Here is a 20,508-nt window from a genome sequence, read left to right as displayed (position 1 = left end):
CAAAACTAGAAGCAAATTAAGCAGTGCCATTATCTTACAACAGATTGAAAGTTTTATTATTTCTGGATAAAAGCCACAAGTTTTGTATTATGTTTTTGCTAGAGTCGATATTCAGTTGGCTTAGCGAATTTGCTTAATTATAAAATTGGCGTATGGAAAAAAATATTCTGGTGTGGTCTGTATATGGCAGAGTACAATACTGCGCTGATGGAGGACGCGCAGTGCTTATGAATAATTTTTATTACCTGGCGCTTTTTAAGTGAAACACCCTGTGTTTGGCGTACATGAACGCTGATGAGCGGTATAGCCAAGTGGCAAGATGATAGCAATACGATCACGTACGTGACCAGATGGGCGAGGAAAAACCAGGCTATGCTTTCCCCTCCCCTCCCCAAAAAATCGGATGGAGGGGGATGAAAAAGGGAAATGAATAGGAATAAAAAGGAAAAGGAATAAAAAAATGTGTGTTTTTTAAGGCTTTGAACAAACGCCCTTCCTCCCCCTTTCTCGGTCCCGAGCAAAAAACTTGGCTACGGGAGCCTGCCTATGATAGAGGAACGGGAACGGGAGTGCGTGCATTTAAAAAGCACGAAGTGTGGAAGATAACATCGTACGCATAGGCCTCGCACGAGCAGTCTTGCCCGATTTAGCTCACGAAGAGTATGCCACCCTGTCAGGCGGATGCATCCATAGTCAAAAAACAGATTCCAAAATGTGCCTGATGTTGGAGCAGTTGCGGTACTGGCAGCATGGCCTCCTCAGTCTCTCCTTCTCGTTTCCCAGCTCCGTTACAATGCAAAATCTTGGGGAGAAATTGCCATCAAGTGGAATGTCTGAGCAAGCACGGTCGCTTAGTCGAGGAGAGATTATTAAACTGCGGCCAGTATCGTAATAGTGAGATCTCAATGTTTACAAGACAAACATGACCGTAATAAAAGCTTGGCATAATCTGTATTACCATGTAGGAGAGGTTAAATTAAAGTGTGGTGTGTTAGCTCGAAACACGTCCTTAAACTTCCTATTTCAGCCCTGAATGTAAGATGTTTTTTTTCTGTTATTCTAAAGGCATATTAACCTATTATGGGCCATTACATTTTTGAAAATTCTGAACGATTATTATCTCTTTTATACCATGGGTATTTTTTAAATATTTTTGAAGTCACACGATGCGTAAGTCCAGGAAAGCACATTCATCAAGGAGAGAAAAGTCTAATACGGGGTGAAAATAAATGTCTTCCCGCACAACCAAAACAAAGCTGATGTGTCCCGCTGCAAATAGCGGAGATGGAACGATTTTTCTTTCCTCTAAATGGCCTAAACTTTGTCAAAGAAGATTGTCGCTCAAGAAACTTCCCACAAACACGCGTTTCGCGCCCAAGCTCTCGGAGGTGGTGCCCAAAAAGTGACGATACTTCTTGCATGACGAGCGACTCGAACGCGCTCAGGAAACAGCTTCAAAGGCAGAGAGGGAGAATTCGCGCTATGGGGCAGCTCATTTTCTCTCCAAGAACAAGGCAGCCAAACAGATGAGGGAGTCTGACAGCATTATTTATACGCTTGCAAGGGGCTCCGGCGTGGAAGCGAACGCGAGGAAGGAGAGAAACACGCCACTCGGAAACGGATCGCGTGTGGGGCGTATAGCCCGGTCCAAAACAGTGGTAGGGGCAGCAAAGCGTCGCACAGCTTTTTGCTTTCTCGAGCGCTAGCCGGCCCACCCTGGCGTTCGGGCATTCTCCACGCTCGACAAAAAGAGCCGATTCTTCTTTGCTCCCCATCCTCCGCACTTCAGAGAAGGAGAGGATGAGGGGGTGGCGCTAGACATACTCGCTGGATGGCTGGTGGCGCCCTTCTCTTTAACCTCGTTTCTCACGTGTATACGTGCACTCTTAAATCTGTTCAGCTTGTGTCACTACCTCAGCGACCTCCGTTCCGAAGAACGCGACGGAGAGATGTGGCCGTGCGTCACGACTTCGTGTGTGGCGCCCCATCGCGTTCTCCGGGCAGAGTTTGCGCTCGACCGCACCGGGGTTTACGGATATATCTCCGCACGCGCGCCGGCGGCGCCAGGGTGTATTTACGGCTACTCTTTTCCGAACGTTCCTTGCGATTGAAACTGAGATGTCTGCTTCACGGAGGAATGCTCAGACAGGAGTTGCAACGAGAAATTTAGATGTGATAGCTTCGGATAGAAAGTTTGGAGCAGATATAAGAAGGGGGTTGTAGACTAAATTATTTATTAAAGCATGTGCTTAAGACGAACTCCCGGTTTTTCTGTACATTTTTTTTCATAGTTAGTATGTAAAAGGCAGAAAGACAAAATTTCAGAGGAAATTTCAGAGTTCAACTAGTTGTTACAAATTCATGATTCATGAAAGTGGACTTACAGAGACACAAGAGATGAGATCAGAGCATAAGGAACACCGGCTATAGGCTGAAAATACGCACAGTGGCGAAAAGGAAAATATATTCAAAAACCTATATATTTTCCGGATTAACAGGTGGCGTTCCATATGTGGGCATTGGCAGATAAGGTATTGTGTTTTTGTATGCGAAGCCTCTCCTCCAGTTTTGTAGATACTTTCAATCTATCTATCTATCTATCTATCTATCTATCTATCTATCTATCTATCTATCTATCTATCTATCTATCTATCTATCTATCTATCTATCTATCTATCTATCTATCTATCTATCTATCTATCTATCTATCTATCTATCTGTCTGTCTGTCTGTCTGTCTGTCTGTCTGTCTGTCTGTCTGTCTGTCTGTCTGTCTGTCTGTCTGTCTGTCTGTCTGTCTGTCTGTCTGTCTGTCTGTCTATCTATCTATCTATCTATCTATCTATCTATCTATCTATCTATCTATCTATCTATCTATCTATCTATCTATCTATCTATCTATCTATCTATCTATCTATGCAATCAGCTCAGAAAGTTTGTGTCATTAATCATATAATAGGAGGGTGCTCAGTTAATATGTATACATACTGAAAGACAGGTTGCGAAAACGCGGACTAACAACTGAAGATGCACTCAAAGGGGTATAGGAAAGAAGGCACAACAACTTATCTGCGTATGCCTGTGGAATAAGTCAACCTATTAATCTGGTGAACAGGGGGGGGGGGGTCTACATGAAAGATAACCGTTAATACATTTCGTTTCGCCTTTTTGCAAGTTAATCGACCCTGGGCTCATGTTGGTGCTAACACCATTATCGATATGTCGTGTCTCTTTTATGCCCATAAGGATAATGCTCGTGCAACGTCCATTGTGTTTACAGTGCTGTCTATCAACTTTTATAAACATTACATATGTACACTTATGATAAAGTCATCCCGTCGGGTTGACGTCAATTGCAGTTGAGCGTTATCCGCTGAAGTTGACTATTTCAGTAGCATTTAAGGTTACCATCATAGCGAGCGCAAGCAACATATCAACTTACCGCTTCTGCAGCGTTGCTAATACCAATGTTGTAGTTGGCATCGCTAGGCAAATATAAACAACTTGGTATATAAAACATATGCGATGATTTTACATATGTCTGTATCTACAATATTTGTAGATATATTTTGTGTCAATTTGTAACTTTTTCGCTCAATAAAAAAATACAAGACATTCACATCCTCCGCATGCTTCGCACAGCATCGATTCCCAAGGTATGTGGGATCTGCTGTTTTTTTTTGTTCGTTTCGTTTTTCGTTTCTCCCGCTGTGCATTTCTTCATTTGATAGTCGGCGTTACTGTTTTCTTGACCTAATGTATTGTGACCATGTTTGCACACCTAGTCATTTTGCAAGAAAAACAGCGCTAAGAAAGTTCATGACACAAGCTTGGGGCTTTGGAACGTGCCTTTTTTAGAACTGTTAGTCTTACATTATGAATTACCAACGAGTGCAGGCATCTATTCTAATGACTGCAATCTTTTAGCAAGTGATCCAACACACCTTTTTTAAATGTAACTGTTTCCCGATGGAGCAACTACGCCTTGTTTCTATATATTTTGCCAAAGCTAGTGCCTCGCAGAGCATGAAAACCGCTAATCCTACATTGCCATTTCTCATGATCAGTTGCTTATAAATACACGCATCCATATGGAATCCACAGCCGGCACCGTATCAGATGAGGACCTCTAAAATGTGTTTACGACATATGACCTAAACCGCATGTCGCAAGAATATGCCGGATGTTTCAGGTATGTCGGATGTTACAGGAAAAAGCACAGCCGAACCCGTGCACAGGCGTGCTTACAACTGTAACGCAAACTGCAATATAACGTTCCCGACTAGTTTTTTTTTAACCAAGTGGTAGTATCAAACGCGCACTGCCTGCGCCCTTCGTTGTGCTATCGGCTGAAAACAATGACTTAGAGTCGTAGGCAATAGGGGTGCCAAGAAATTAAAGAACTCAAGTGCATACATAATATGACGTAGACGCTCGAGAAGTCATCTGCAAATCTATAGCTAAATGAAGATGGGCGCTTGATATAAGAATATATGCGTTGGCAACATTTGTGCTTTACAAGTGTGATCAGGAGAAATCGAGCGAGCGACTTGTAATAGCTTGCAAGTAACGGCTGATAAAAATAATAAGAATTATGGGGGTTTCACTTCTGAAAACTAAGATTGCATTATGAAGGACACCGTTCTGGAGGGCCGCGGTAATTTAGACCAACTCAGGTTCGTTAACGTACCCCACAATCACACTAGACAGACATTTATCATTTCGCCTCTATCGATAAACTGCCACCTCGACTGAGAATCGATCCGGGGAACTGAGCGTCAGCCGCCGATCACCATAACCACTAAACCACCGCGCAAATTTGGCAGACAGAAGTTACTGGAACCTAGTTTTAGAATCAGTATTGCACATACGAACCGTACCCAAAGCGATCATTGTGCATTAGAAGACACATTCGGTCTGTTGTGGTGTCACTCCCATTTAGATAACCAGCGTAATGCTGCGATTAGTGTTTTCACTAACAAGTATAACCCAAAAATCTTGGCGTTGCTTCCTCTTCACAGCATTTCTGTGTAACTCACCACTAGCGCATTATTTGGGCGCTTTTGGCAGTTGTTTGCGTGTTCACAATGATTACAATCATTCGTCACAATTCCTGGACAATGTTTTTTTTTTTCCTTAGGCCAACAAAAACCAAGACATCTCTAAAAGATGAAGTTTTTAGCTTTCGTCCAACTTAGCTCCTTCAGGCATCTAACTGTCGACGTGAATCATCTTCCTCGATTCCAATCAAATTTCCCTACAGCATAGACGCGCTCCAGCACTGCTATGCACATGAGTAATTTGCAATACTTCTCATCTCATCCTCTTCTTCATGTCAACTCTTCATCGCCCCGCCCGTCTGCCTCGCAAACTCATTTTCCGCCCTACCCTCAACGTGCTCCCTCTCGATAGCGCGAATTGTCTCTCATTCTGTCTCTATACTCTCGCTATGCGCTCTTCTTTAAAGTACACATGCCATCCGAGAATGCGTCTCCAACGCCACCGCCGCCGCAGCGCGACACTGCGGCTCGGCTGGCTGCCAACTGTCTGCCATAAATAAGGCACGACAGTCGCCAGATCTGCCGCACCGTCTATACACACAACGTGCGCGTGCATCAGCGCTGCCGTCGCTCCACTCTACACGCTCCATTCGCCAGAACGGGTACGCTTCACTGCCGCTCTTGACGAACCAAAGCCCGTCTCTGCCGTATCGCTCGCCGAGCAAATAAAAGGAGCGCGCGCGAGTTTGGTCGCTTCAAAGGGGGTCTGCGGCGTAATGCGCCATCGTAATACGGTGCGGACGCTTCCTGTTTCGTGGTGCTTGCGCGTCACTGCGGAAGTTTGCAGCCGTGACGTGGATTCGAGAATGAAAAGGAGAAATTTCTCTCCGTCGCTCCCACCGCGCATTAACGTAACGGCTCGTAATGTGAGAATGCCGCGCGCTCGACAAACAGAAGCTGGGACACCAACTGGGGAACTCACGTTCGTTCTCAGTTGACTGTCATTTACGCTGTTGAATATTACGGTGGCCTGCATTCCCGGGTCCTTTCCAGGCGTCTTTAAAAATAGAATGTCATTCGTGCTTTGTTCGTCAGATTTGGGTGCACGTTAAAGAACCCCAGGTGGTCAAAATTTCCGGAGCCCTCCACTACGGCGTCTCTCATAATCAAATGGTGGTTTTGGGACGTTAAACCCCACAAATCAATCAATCAATCAATCAATCAATCGTGCTTTGTTCTCTTGTTTTGTTTGGTTGGGTTAAGACAAAACGGTTTTTAGAGAAAGAGAGAAAGCAAGATGCGGAAAAGCAGTATTCCGCCAGAAAAGTGAACGTTGCGCTATGCCGCTTTACCACGTACACTGTTTAGGAGAGGCTGCATCGAATTTATTGAGAACTCTCTACGTAGAGATAAGGATGGCTAAAATTAAGTACTGTTAATGAGATCATTAGTAAAAAAAAATGCTGCTCTAAAAAGTACCATATTGTGACGAGGTCGTGAAGTGGCCGAAGACAGGAGACTTTGCGTTGGAATTTAACTGTTTATTTGGGCGAACTTGTGCCCGGTAAACGGAAAGTCCGATTGCAGTAGCAGTCTTGGACTGATAGCGGCGAACGGAGGGTCGGCCGTCGATCAACAACTGACAAGCGGCGAAGTGCGTCGGAATTAATACTCTTGCCATCCAATGTTCTAGCATTATCGCTGGCGGTGGCGTAGGTTCCAGAATAATCTGCACAGTTCGCAGAGTGGGCGTGATCTTATCGAAATTATCTACTAAAGTCCGGAAGCTTCTCGAAAACTGCACGCGCGTTTTGCGCCGAGAATTGTGTAGTGTTTTGGGGCGATAACAAAACTTGAGAAATGGAACGTGGCATTGCCCACCTCTGAAAAAGGCATCGTCCCGATGCTTTAACTAAAGATGAAGATGAATTTCAACACGTGATTTTCTAGTTACGCGGGCTCTTTTCTTTTTAATGCGACTGGTTGCAATGTGTATTTATTAATTTGTATTTTCAATGAAAATTAGTTGCACTGTCACATGAAGTGTTTTCTGTTCATCCATCCAGGTTTATTATTTTTCGTATCTTGCTGTCTACTTACCCTTCTGTTAAACCTGTTTGTAGTCTACCTTGCCATGGTTTATTCTTATATGGATTAAAAAAAAAGTGACGTGCACAACAGTTAGCTCAAAACTGCCGTCAATGAACCTTAGAGTGTCGTTGCTAGTTGAGCTCCAGTGGCACTCCCTGTTCAACAATTTTTCGTCAGGTCTTGATTGGGCATTATGAACAGCATGTATTGCTGAGCATGTGCGTATGTGATACTGTGCATGTGTTATAAGTTCAGAAGCAAGGGGCGTAGACAGACTTTTTGGCGGAGAGAAGGGAGGCACCTCCTTGATTTTTGAGGTTTCACCCCCTTAAAATGGTAGTTTTCTCTCTGTATTTCATTGCCAAAAAAAAACATTTCAGGTGCGGAAGAGGGGCTGCACGGGGGGATGTGCTATTCCTTGGCTATGCCACTGCCCTCATCCTATAAAATATTATGCCAGACTACCCGTCAACGAAGGTTCTCGAGATTTTATCTGTATGTCTAGGTAAATCTCTCCTCTCGGTTTCTGATCAAATGAAAAAGAGGGAAAACTGAGCGTGTTGCTCTTAACTAATTAAAATAATTTCTGCTCAACAGCCAGTAATACCAAGAGTAGTGTAGATGAAAGTACTCTTTCAACTGACCCCAATGGTGCCAAAAATCTAGCAAAAAGAGAAAAAAAGAACAGAGTAGACGAAAAAACAGCACCGCATTAGCTAGCTCTACTGTTATCGAAAGCGTGATCCGAAAAAGTCGATTGCCGTTCCACCGGTGGCCAGTTGCTGCTTTTTTACTCCCTTTGATATCCTTTTTTTATCTCTTCTTAGTATGAAATCAATAAGTTACCCCAGCTTATTTTTGTGGTTCTCACTTTGTGTAGGACTTGTTATCTCTGGGAACTATGTACTATTCTTGCCGAAAAGACTATGGCAGGCGTCTCTGGCGAGAGGATACCAACTGTATATAGGCTTTGGAAACATGACTGCCTTCAGTCTATTCAGTCTATTCGTTGCTATTTAATGTTAAAGCGAGGGCCTCCGCCCGGAACCAGGTACTTAATTGATTGATTGATTGATTGATTGATATTAGGGGTGTAACGTCCCAAAACCAACATATGATTATGAGAGACGCCGTAGTGGAGGGCTCCGGAAATTTCGACCACCTGGGGTTCTTTAACGTGCGCCTAATTCTGAGCACATGGGCCTACAACATTTCCGCCTCCATCGGAAATGCAGCCGCCGCAGCCGGGATTCGATCTTGCTACCTGCGGGTCAGCAGCCGAATACCATAGCGACTATAGACCACCGCGGCGGGGAACCATGTACTTAAGGCGCACCCAGGTTCAAGATACTGTCAGAATTAGCGTCAGTGCTATCATGCCAAGGCACAAATTGAGAAGCCAGCACCAGCTATCATATAGCATAGCCTAGCTGCTCAAAAACTGGCCACAAGATAAGTTATTCTAATGTCCCACAATCCTTGACTTTCGTTTGCTTTAGTACTACTTCACAATAATGGCTTTGTACCCCAAACAATTAAAATAAAGAAACTATTGAGTAAGATCTCCTAGCGCAATTTATAGAGCCTCACGTGCAGTCTTGATTCCACTGTTGTCGCAGCGGTACAATAGGAACACAAACGATAAAAAGACGGCATACCGCACGCTCGCATGAAAAAGATCTAATTGTGTTCATTTTTAATTCAGACTCTCACAAAGAACCCCGCGAAGTAGAATGATCAAGATTCTGGAAGTCTGGAAGCCTCAAGTCTGAGCGGAAAGGTTAACCATTCAACCGTGTTCCCGAAGCAATATAAAACGCTAAGAAAAGATGACATACAGAAAGCAGACACACCAGGAATACGACAATATTTTGATTGATTGATTGTTATGTAGGGTTTAACGTCCCAAAACCACCATATGATTATGAGAGACGCTGTAGTGGAGGGCTCCAGAAATTTCAACGACCTGGGAGTCTTTAACGTGCACCCAACTCTGAGCACACAGGCCTACATTTCCACCTCCATCGAAAATGCAGCCGAGTACCTCTTAGCCCCTAAGCCACCGCGGCGGGGCTACGACAATTAAGATCAATATATATATATATATATATATATATATATATATATATATATATATATATATATATATATATATATATATATATATATATATATATATATATATATATATATACATATAACAGATTTTTTGAACGTCATTCACGTCATTCATATATATATATATATATATATATATGAACTCTTTGTTCTGTCTTTTCTGTTTCTGAAACACCAGAATGCATATGCAGGGTGCTTAAATTTGCGCCCATATATATGAACCCTCTGGTATACTCATGTACTCATTGTTAGGGGGATACCCGCAGTTTTCGGCAATCTCTGCGTGGCGGTGGAAGGCTTACAAAGCGTGACGTTCATTTAGTCTCCGTGCCGGCGCGCGTGGCTGGGCTCTCATGCATTATAACGCTAGGTTAGGGTTAGCGTGCACGCCTCTTGAAGTTTACGTATTCTAGCAGCGTTAACGTTCTTTTTCGTTGAAGCCGACGATAGTGCCTGAATTACGCATAGTTAGTTAACCTGATTGTCTGGTTGAGCGTAATTTGTTTTCTTTCGATTTTTAATCGTTGCACGCAACGGGCCATCAAAAGTTCCTGGCATGCGCTTCGGAATTTTTTGGAGAATAGGTTTATGAGAGCGTACAACAAAGCTTTTAGATTGATAAGTGAGGTTTAGCGTCCTAAAACCACCATATGATTATGACAAACGCCGGGTTGGAGGGCTCCGGAAATTTAGTGCGCAAGAGGTTCTTTAATGTACAGCCAAATCTGAGCCCACAGGCCTACAGCATGTTCGCCTCCATCGAAAATGCAGCCGCTGCTGACGGGATTCGATCCCACCACCTGCAGGTCAGCAGACTTCCTTGGACACCAGACCACCGTGGCGGGGCACGTACAACAAAGGTGTAGGCAGGGCTAATGATGATGACTTAGATGCGCGGGCGTAAACAGCCTGGATTTACGGAAAGGAAAGAAATACAACTGAGATTACGCTATTACAAATATAGAAGCCTTGCTCTCACTGGAAAATTAAAGAAGCGACAAAAATGAGTTAAACGTACAAGCAAACTTGATAGCTCAAATGATTTAGGTTCCTATATAAAATGCATTGTTAATTTGGTCGACCGATTTGCGGCTCGAAAAATTCACTTGGACTTGTTATACCTGTACTATATATGCCTGGTCAAAGCCTGTACTATATATGACTGGTCAAAATTAGCGAACACTAACCATAATTTATTCATTAACCGTCATTTTGCATCATCTGACAAACGCTAGCTTGTCTTTCCAATTGCTAAAGAGTTCCAGTAGTGTACGAGTGAACACGACGTTCTATAAGGCAAAGTGGTTAACGCTGCGCAAGTGGTGTGAAGGATTAGTGTTCACTAAGGTGAACACATTTGGGATGAATGTTGTACTCATTCGCCGCGAAGGTATTCATGGACCGTAAAAGCAACATCGCCTGCTACCACTCCTGTGGTAGTGCTGCAAAATAAGTTTAGATGTCATGCCGTTGTTGTTACACATAAAATGTTTCCTACTTCACTCTTCTTAGTCACTTTGCTTTTATGCGAATGCATGTTCGTATTTTCCGAGGTTTTGACTGACCAGCTGAAGCTTCATCTGTTGCCATTTTATAACCGCCTATTGTGGTGTAATGCGACCTGAACGTGTAAGCAACAGGGTTTACGAGAAAGCGCAATTTAAGTCTTCTTGGTGTAGGTGTCAGTAAAGCCATCAGAAGTACGCTTTCGATATACGAGCTGAGGTACACTACGGTTTACTCTAAATTCTATTTTGGCCTGTGCTACAACACTTTCTCGAATAAGATTTATTGACGCATAACTATTGATTTCAAGTGTAGAATTTTATTGCCATCTTAAGTCAATGAATCGATTAATGAACGAAAAAGCTATTCCGACCAAAAAGAATGATGAGTACATGGACCACGCAACCAACGCGTTACTTCAGGAGTTGATCGTTGGCATCGGTCATTAAGAATTTTCGTTTGCTGCAGGAAAATGTACTTGTAACTTGGCGATACCACAGTTACACAACTTTTTCGGCGAACTAGACAATAGTACTATCAGAGACGCCACACTGGCTGACATGAGAATAATTACAATCTGATGGGAATATTATTTACACCTAACCAAAATCCGAGAGCAAGTGTAACTTGGACAGGTGGCATATTGGCAACGATGGTTCATACTCCATGAGAATAAATGTGATATATTGGTGATCACCGAGAACGCGGTCGTTTTCACACTTCGCCGCGAGTGAACTCAGACTGCGAGCTTCTGCCCCGTGTTTATTATTGCATCATCATAACTATTAAGCTCTGATGTAGGGTGTACGATACATTCCCAATTAAACTGCTGGACAATCGGAGCGTTAATGATTGTGTTTCTGGTAGTATTTTATAGAGCCACTAAAAAGTCACTCAGTTCTAAATGCCTTCGACATTCACCCAGCTACGCCTGCCGTTCATAGATCACCTTGTTACTTTATTACCCCCCGCTTCCTCAGACACACATACACTCACTCACACGCTTATATATATATATATATAAATATATATATATATATATATATATATATATATATATATATATATATATATACACATTAATGAATGAGATCTAACAGGCAACAGACAGTAATGCCAAGGAATGTACAGGGGAATGCACATGCGCATAAAAGAGTGGTTCACACTCGTCGCTTGGCTTATAGATGCGCTGACTGTCACTCCTACTTCTAAATTCACATATAAACCCAAAAAAGTGGATGGAGGGAAGGCCACTGTGGTAGCTCAGTGGTTAGAGCATCGAACGCGTTATTCGAAGGTCGTAGGTTCGATTCCTGCTCACGGCTGGTTATTTTTTCATCCACTTTTCTCTGTTCTTATTTACATTCCATTGGTTCTAATAACTTCCCCTGTACATTCCTTGGCATTACTGTCTGTTAGATATCATTATTATCGTGTCAAAACACGAAAAAACGAGCCCTTAGGTATACACTTCTTTCCATTATATATATACACACATATATATATATATATATATATATATATATATATATATATATATATATATATATATATATATATATATATATATATATATATATATATATGTGTGTGTGTGTGTGTGTGTGCGTGTGTGTGTGTGTCTTGTGAAGCCGGCCAATTTCGTGGCTCCTATAAAATTGATTATGATAAACAACAACCGATGCAGCGTGCTCTTATGCTTGAGGATGACGTCTTACAAGCAACGCGCATGTGTACAGGTGCACTACGAGCTCGGTTGAATTTGCTTTTCAAATCATCGACCGTTTCTGGGTCATCGGTTGTTGGGATCACTGTTCTGAAGCCAAATAACATCGGTGAAAGGCTGAACCAAAAGTGGGCGAGCATCGATAGAAGGCTGCGACGCGGCGCGAAGCCATTTTTGAACGAGATGGCGTGAGATGACTCAGATGAAGGAGATCGTAGTTACAGCGTAACAGATGTCCTATGATTAAGCTATAAATACAGCATATTGAAAGGAGGTTATATAGAAGCAGTCTCAATTGCGTATTGAGCAATCCTCGATAAGTACGACATAGTAATCTCCAGGCTGATGAAGAAATCGGAATCTATCTCCAGTGCATATTTTAGAATTAAAGCGCAATAAAAAAACACGCGAAAATAAATCTGCTTCTATATATTCTCAGACGTTGTCACTTCAGGCTCATTGTGTTTGCAGCAATTCTTGGATATGTGTAATCTCCTCGTGTAATCCTGCTTGGATGGTTCATAAGCCAAACGAGCAATGACACATTGTCCCCCCAACCCACCCCCTTCTATCCTAACGACTTTCCTGCGGAGCCATTTGAATAGTGCAAGAAAGCGGAGTGGGTTCTTTGCAACCGCCGCGGCAGTGTTGCCCTATAAGCGCCCCAGCCAGCTTTTGCCGTATATATTCTCTTTCAGGGAAGCAATTTGGCGACAGAATTTTCCATGCATCTTGTTCATTAGCGAAGCCGCGAGCTCCCTAATAAACTCTGGAAGCGCTCATTAGACAGTCTGCCTCGCCGAAGACTGCTCCGCACAGTAAGCGCTTGCTAGAGCCGTAGATAGCCCCGCTGCAGCCTTTGCCCATACATGCACCTTTGAGTCTCCCTGCCTTCTTAGAATAGGGTTAACCTTCATTAGGACAATGTTGAGGTATACTATTTTTTTTTCGGCGAGGAGGTCATTCGTTACCCAACACTTAGAAGTCCCTGGCATCAGGGTCGACCGCACTTGTTGCCCACGGTACGTAATTACGTATGCGGAGGAGCAACACGAGATAAATTCGAGTGCATAGTGCGGGTAAAGTCACCTTACATGGTCGCAATGATTGCAAGCTTCTTTGAATCTTGATTAGTGGGTGCAACGGCCGTCGGGCAGCCGCTACTGAAAACAATATTTTAGGTGTTGTCGGTATACTCGACTCGCATACAAAATTAGACGCCAAAAGCCATGAGGAGCCTTTTCAGTGGAATAAGAACAGAAAGAAACATATTCGATTGCAATCGTCATTGCAGGAGTGTATATAGCGAGGTCTCCCATTTATTTGATTACGTTTGTGAGTGCGTGCCTATCCGTACATGTGTGTGTGTGGGGGGGGGGGCAATCATGTCACAATTGTCTCGTCAGTAGACAACTTCGCGAGCACTGGTTCCCTTTATTAAAGTCTCAGTAGACGCAAGTTTCTCGGAAAACTGAACCATACGTGGATGGCACAATTTATCCCAAAAAATCGCTTACTTTTGAATGCGGAGAAAAGTTGCAAGCTTCCTTTGCGGTAGTTATTTTAGCAAAGCCGAATATTACTTTGTCTTTCGCCTCTGCTGTCGAACGAAACCGCTGCCGATTGGAGAAGCGTTGGCGAAAGCGGCGCTTTCGTCTGGCTGCTTAGTTCTCTAAAACAAACAAACAAAAAAAGCACCTCACAAACGACGGCACGTCCGAGAGGAAAAGTTCTGCGTGTGCCTTCTTGTTTGCTTCATTTCGGGCTCTATTCTTACATTCAGCGATAAGAACGCGAAAGTAAAGCGAAGCGACGAGAACGATCGAACTAGTTCTGTGCCTGCAGCCTTACCTCGTAATGGCGCGCGATCTATTACGCCTTCCAGTGTTGTAAGTGAGCTACACGGCGCTGGAAAACGACCCGCGCTAAAAGATTCAGCGGCTGACCGCTTTTTTTGGGGCGGAACTTCTCTGCCGCATTCCTTTAGGGACCCGTGGTGTAGTGGTGGCTTTGAGGCAGTCGTCGCAAGAGGGCACTCCCGGCATCCCTGTGGATATCACAGCCCTATATCACGCTGTCATACAGCGGAGTTTTGCTGGGGGAACGTTTTCCAGCGGGCTTTGATTCATATTTGTGGGCCCTTTTGTTTCTGTGTACGTGTGCGTGAGAGACAGTGAGAGAAAATAGTAAGAAGAAAGGTCATAAAGCAGGGAAGAGAGCGTCAACCAGCTATATTTGTATACGCAACAGAAAAGGAAAGCGAAGGAAAGAATGAATGAAGGAATAGAAGTATCACTCGTGTTGTGGCCATCCGGAGGTAAACATTAATGCATTGCTATAGGTACAGGCCCGAGTTATTTCGATCAGTTGACTGCTACAACGGCGGCAATATATAGAAGAAGCGTTGCTAGAGCTGGCGATGGATGCAGCTACAGTACTAGAGTCATAGTCATCGCGACTACTATTGTATTTCTGTGATAGTATGTGGTGCTTCGTAAAAGCGCTGATTGTGCGAGGGGAACAGATGTAAAGGAGGCGTCTATAGCACATTCTCCTTAGTACTCAAAACACATTAGGTTTTTTTCTTTCAGCTATGCATAATGTGCTCAAGTCAGAAGCCTTGATTGTCGTTTGTTAACGAATTTATTTATTAGGTCTGTCATCTCCTTTACTCGTTCTGACTTTCTCTGTCTTTCTCTTTCTCTCGCGTGTTTTATTGTTACCTACTTGATAGTCACCGTAAACCTGTAGCTATCCTGTCAACGTTTGTTGTGATCACATTCTGTCTCTGCTTAGTGATGAAAAAATCCTACTGGTTCGATTTTTTTAAATGCTAGCCTCTCCTACTATAGACGGAAGTGAGCCGCCAATATTAAAAAAAATTCTGAGCACGCTGCGGTGCCGCTGTTCAAAGCGGCAGCCGCTGGTGCGTACACGATGAGGTTTCCCTCGCTGCGACTGCCTCCCATCTTATTTCCGTTCCGGCAAAAAACACTCCCCCCCCCCCCCTTTTAAGATGGCGCTGGCTATGAAGATGCGCCACAGCGCAGACGAACCAAAGTACGGGAGCAGGGAAGCCGCGTTGTGCGTAGTTGTAGTTGGCCGAGAAGAAACAATCCATGCGTATTGGAAAGGCAGCCATGCGAACCCCGGTGGCGCTTCCGGCATCGTTGAGTTCATTTATTTCGCGAATCTGTAAATCTTTTCACGCGAGCGCTGAATAAGTAGGCTCACCTCATGCGCAAGCAGCTCTGTCTCGGATACACTTTCCGCTTTCTACTCATTCTTCATTTCAAAACATTACCTGAACCTCGTGATGGTTACTATATGACACCTTCACATCCTTCTCTCCTTAGTTCTGGTTCCCCGCTGTTCGCTTCACAAATTCCCTGCGCTCAGTTTGTTTCACTAAGTGATCAAGGCAAGGGTTTGAAGATACCAAATGAAAACGTCGCCGGGCAACTACGATTGTAATCTTCTAAATGCAGTCTCTGAAATGGCGTCTCGCGGTGTAAGCAGGCGTGGTGCGCCCAACGTTCGCATAATAAAACAGCACTTCCTTGCACTTCCCCATGCCCAACAAGCTTATCTCTGAAAATGCAAAAAAAAAAAAGAAACGTGGGTGGAAATAAAACCTAGGTTTAGGACTTGTGAATTGAGTTTTGCGTGCCCGACTCGGTTTTCCATTCGTTCGTGAATCCGTCCTGGACTAGAAAAATGAAGAGAAGACAAATGATGCAATTTCGCCGGCTTGGAGATCTCCGTGAAAATAGCTTTTATTTTTTTATTTTTCTTCATTTCCCCTTACCATTGAGAAGGGAAACACACAAGATATAACGCAGTAGAATCGGTGGTTTACTTGTATATTTCGCGAAGTGGAGAGTATTCTTAAAGCATGACAATGCTCTTTTCTAATTGCTATACTGGCTTTGTACAATAAAGCATATTCTAAGCTCGTCCTCAATAGTTGACTGAGAGAATGTTGTTGTGATGCAATTAAAAGCGGTGCCAATATTTCTTTAGATTTGCTTTGAATTGTATAAAATGTGTTGCTGTTTCTTAAGTATAGAATGATAACACCCAGTCGAATCTCTAAACGGCGTGGCATTCGAAAACATTATTTTTCATGTATTCTGGGCATTTTTTGTGGCTTTTATACTCTTGTTTTTCTCAAGAACACCTTCACAATTATTTCCGGTGTACAGAGGGAGAGTAAGAAAAGGAAGTGAAAGGCGGAGGCTGATGGTTTAACAAGAACTAAACGTGTGGTTTGCTAGCCCACACTAGAAAGAAAGCTGATGGAAAAAAATAAAATAGGAATAATGGGTGGACCCAGTGTAGAATCATGAAAAATGCGCGAAACATAAAACCGCAAAAAAGAAGTCAGAAACGGGTAATCTTAGCATGCATTCTCAATATTTCAGGAAAATAATAGTGCAGTAACACCTTGACTGACCTAAGGTGCGATAAGGTATTAATGAACTGCATGCTTCGAGAGTGGCAGTGTCATCGATGCGGGCCAACTCGACTGCTATATACTGGCCGTTCGTGATCACTGCTTCGAGAACAGTGGCGAAGAGCATGATCGATGGCATCGTCGCTGCCTTGGCGCTATCTTTCTTTTCGGTGTGCAAGGTAAATCAGTTAGTAAAATCTATGCAATCGGCAGAGTAGCAGAGTACCCCTTCTCGAGTTTTTGTAAATTGTTAAAAATAAATAAATAAATAAATAATATAAATAAATAAATAGAGGACACACTTAAAATGCACATTTCAAAGGAAAATAACTGCAATAAAAATCTGTGATTTTTGGTGGTGATGTAACTGGAATGAAAATTCATATTTAAAAATGTACTGCACTTTTTCCTATTTTACAACTGCATACTTTTTGTTCACGCGAGGCTATTTTTGATACTTTTGAACTATTTACTTCACTATTTTTTTTTCGTTTCAACTCTACTAGGCCGGCGATCACCGACAAACAATGCACGAAGACTTTTAACGGGAGCATTTTAAACTTCTGCGCATGATTAGGAAAAAAAAACATCAACGACTTGCGGCTTGGGTTGTAGCATGCAGTGCCATCTTGTCACATCTTCGATTCATGTGTGTAAAAGAAGGATGAAAGAAGAGCCTTCCACACTTATACAAGCTTGCGGGGGAAATAAACAGAAAATATGGGTTTTGCGCAGTCAGATGCATCTGCCGTAACGAAATTTTCCGCGCAATTGATAAAGAAGCAGAATTCTCATAATGACCTTTCTAATAAAAAAAGAAGAATCACCTGTGGAATAAATATTGAGAGCGGAACTAGAAGGTGTCAACTACAGTGCGAATCTTCAAAAAAAAGATAAAGATAATGTGAAAGAAAACAAAACGCATCTCTTCGCAAAGCATGCACTCCCGTTTTGTGAACGCGATGCCATCAACAATTGGGGTGCCAGTCTCGAAACACAGCTTGGCGCATGTCTGTAAAAACGGCACGAAGGGCATCCTGTACGGCAGGGAAGCCCAATGTTTTTGCGTAATCGCAGGATGTTTCAAATGAATCGGGTTGGAAACGGTCAATTTTTTTTTTTCTGTGAATGCTCACATGTTCACAATCTATTGACATAGATACCAGTTCGCTGAACGACCGATTTCTGTCGTAAGAAGTAAGGCTACTACGCCGCCGACAGGACTTAGCGGCACATAAGAAGACCGTACAAGCATTGTTGCTCTTCTTACTCATGCATGTTGTACTGGAAAGTCGCTTGTTGGGGCCGTGCTTGATGTCATTACTGTTTCGATTTTACCCGGTGTTGCGATGCCGCCTAATAAAATATCGCAAAAAATATATTCTGGTGTAAGGGGCTAGGTGCTGTCTCATCCTCTCGTTTTCAACTCGATCTCTCCGTTTTAGATGGTCTCGTCCGATGGTGTGCTGAGCCTGATTGTATACAGATTTACTGTGTTTGAACACACCACATTATAACTATATTGCTGTTAGAAAACCAACAATAGCTGTGAATGAAAGAAGAACATGCATAAATATAGATTTTCGCAATTATCATTGCGTCAAGTTTATAACTTGCTTTATAGCATAACAGTGCATCACCTGAACATACGTAAAATATCTAGAAAAGCTGAACGTTACTACAGCACATATTGGCTTGTTGTTTTACAGGTTTGGTCATGCCATTCAACACCGACTACAGCGACCCATTTATGACTGACTCTGCCTGTGAGTTATTTGTGCATGCATGCATGTATCTGCGTGCGCGTTTGTTTTTGAAGCATGCCAACACCGGAGTGTTCAGAAGTCGAGATGGCAACTTTATTTTGCAAGGTCTATGAGGGCATTAGGAATTGACGTAAACGTCTGAACTTGGATGGTTTATTCATCTTTGAGGTTGGCGTTATTTAAAAATACTTACCTTAAGTTTGTGAAGGTTTAGAAATTATTGTCATGCTTACTCAATGCCATAAAACTTTATCACAATGTACACATTTAACAATCAACCAGAATATATATATATATATATATATATATATATATATATATATATATATATATATATATATATATATATATATATATATATATATATATATATATATATATATATATGTGTGTGTGTGTGTGTGTGTGTGTGTGTGTGTGTGTGTGTGTGTTTGTGTGCTTCTATGAGTAGATCCCTCACTCATTTATACACTAACTCAGTCTTTTTCAGTCCCTCATTCAGGAGACATAAAGCACATAAGAAGGAAGTACTTCTGCGAAATCGCTTTCTATGAGAGATGTTGGAGTACTACGCCAGGATTGACGCAACAATAGTTTGTGCACATTCCAATTGTCTGTTTTGCCTGCTGGGGAGCACTCCAACCGCAATTTGATCAATGTAGCAGTCATCACATTTGTTCCATGGATCTTTGTGATAGAAGCGATTCCAATGTACTACCGAGGCTTTTCTACGTTAAAGCTGCAATATTCCCCTGACCTTCGTCACTCCACAATTTTTCCTTGTTGTTTGCATATTGTAAGCTCTAAGATTTTCTTTGTCCATCTTAGTCAGTTCTGCATTTATTCTTTAGTTGATGCAAATTTCATTGAATTTTGTAAGTCACATTTTCGAAGCAAAGGATATGCACTTTGATGGCTCCAGCAATTCAACAACAAAAGAAGCTGCACAATGGAATTATTGAACAGAGACGAGCAATCTTCGCTTGAGCAGTCGTGTTGACTTGATCATCCAAGCTCAAATACAACCGAAAAATTTCTATTCATTTATCGGCATACGATAGCTATCCTAAAATCATTATAAGATCTAAAAGATCAAACGACTTCTTTTAGTTCCAGTAGATGCTCGACTTTCTCAAATTGGCACGCAGCAAATCCTGTTCGGTGCTCCAAGTAGTAAAGAGTGTCACTGTATTTTACACAGAAACGTACGTAATCACGGTCGGACCGTTAAAAGAAAAAAACTAAATGGTTTGATAGTTGTTCCATGTTCATATAGTTCTCCAGAAAGCCACTGTTGTTGCTTATTGTCATAGTTGTTCTGAACTTAAGCAGGAGAGCGTGGAATTGATTTCAAACCACTTCAGATGCATTTTGATCAATGCAAAAAACAGAAAACACCCGCCTCCTACACCTTAGACGCGTGCTTCACAATGACAGGTGATTAAAATTTTTCCGGATTCACAAATTACGCCACGCCTTATAATCATATCGCGATTTTGTCACAGAAAACAACACGATGCAATTTAGTTAAAAACTTACTACATTACAACTGAGGAGCTGATCGATGTTTTATTGCGACGATAACCTTCAGTGTCTCACCATCCGCGAATGTTTACATTCGGAGTCCGGCGGCCTCCCACATCAGTGCTGGCAACAGGAATGGTGCAAGAAATCATCATCACGTGACGATGGCGCACGTAACGAGTTGAACTACAGATAGCTAGCAGTATCTTTGATACTTGAGGCAATAGTAAAGCCACGTTGGGTGCACAAATATATTGGTTGGGTGTGGGTGATATTCAATATATGCATATTCAAAGAAAAGCGGCGCACAAAAAAGGACGGA

General features: G+C 42.5%; 1 protein-coding gene across 2 annotated transcripts in view; it reads left to right on the top strand.

Annotated features, from left to right (window-relative positions):
* LOC119171377 (neural cell adhesion molecule 2-like) overlaps positions 1-20,508 on the top strand; it is a 265,702-nt gene that overhangs the window by 169,156 nt on the left and 76,038 nt on the right. For both annotated transcript variants that reach the window (XM_075892101.1, XM_075892102.1), the window contains exon 4: positions 18,606-18,662. The gene's annotated coding sequence lies outside the window, so the exon portion shown is untranslated. The remainder of the gene's footprint in view (positions 1-18,605; positions 18,663-20,508) is intronic.

This window comes from Rhipicephalus microplus, chromosome 4 (genome assembly GCF_043290135.1).
Source record: "Rhipicephalus microplus isolate Deutch F79 chromosome 4, USDA_Rmic, whole genome shotgun sequence".
Taxonomy (NCBI): domain Eukaryota; kingdom Metazoa; phylum Arthropoda; class Arachnida; order Ixodida; family Ixodidae; genus Rhipicephalus; species Rhipicephalus microplus.
The sequence above is the reverse complement of the archived record's forward strand: the minus strand, read 5'-3'. Positions and strand labels throughout refer to the sequence as shown.